The sequence below is a fragment of the Arachis ipaensis genome, chromosome B02, assembly GCF_000816755.2.
Source record: "Arachis ipaensis cultivar K30076 chromosome B02, Araip1.1, whole genome shotgun sequence".
NCBI classification, from domain to species: domain Eukaryota; kingdom Viridiplantae; phylum Streptophyta; class Magnoliopsida; order Fabales; family Fabaceae; genus Arachis; species Arachis ipaensis.
This window is the reverse complement of record NC_029786.2, coordinates 96,563,493-96,563,783: the sequence shown is the minus strand read 5'-3', so window position 1 is coordinate 96,563,783 and position 291 is coordinate 96,563,493. Positions and strand designations below refer to the sequence as shown.

The following is a 291-nucleotide window of genomic DNA, read 5'->3' as shown; positions in this document are numbered from 1 at the left end:
GTATTAAAAATATATAATTTATATTTAATTTTTTATTTTTTATTTTGTTTATAGAAAAATCATGTTAAAAGAGAAAACAAACTTAATTAAGACACAAATTTTAAAGAGCAATTAACCGTCATCATAAACCTCTTTTACATAGCATACATTATATGATCTATCATTTAACATGAAAAATTAACACAATGTGCGTGTCAATTTAATTATATCATAACAGTAGGTATATTTATTTGTTGTTTCCTAGTTTAGATAATTATCTTTAAAAAATAATTAAGAGTTCCAATTTAACCT

General features: G+C 19.9%; 1 protein-coding gene across 1 annotated transcript in view; it reads right to left on the bottom strand.

Annotated features, from left to right (window-relative positions):
• LOC107625846 (ferritin-1, chloroplastic-like) overlaps positions 1-291 on the bottom strand; it is an 8,109-nt gene that overhangs the window by 5,209 nt on the left and 2,609 nt on the right. The gene's annotated exons all lie outside the window — the stretch shown is intronic.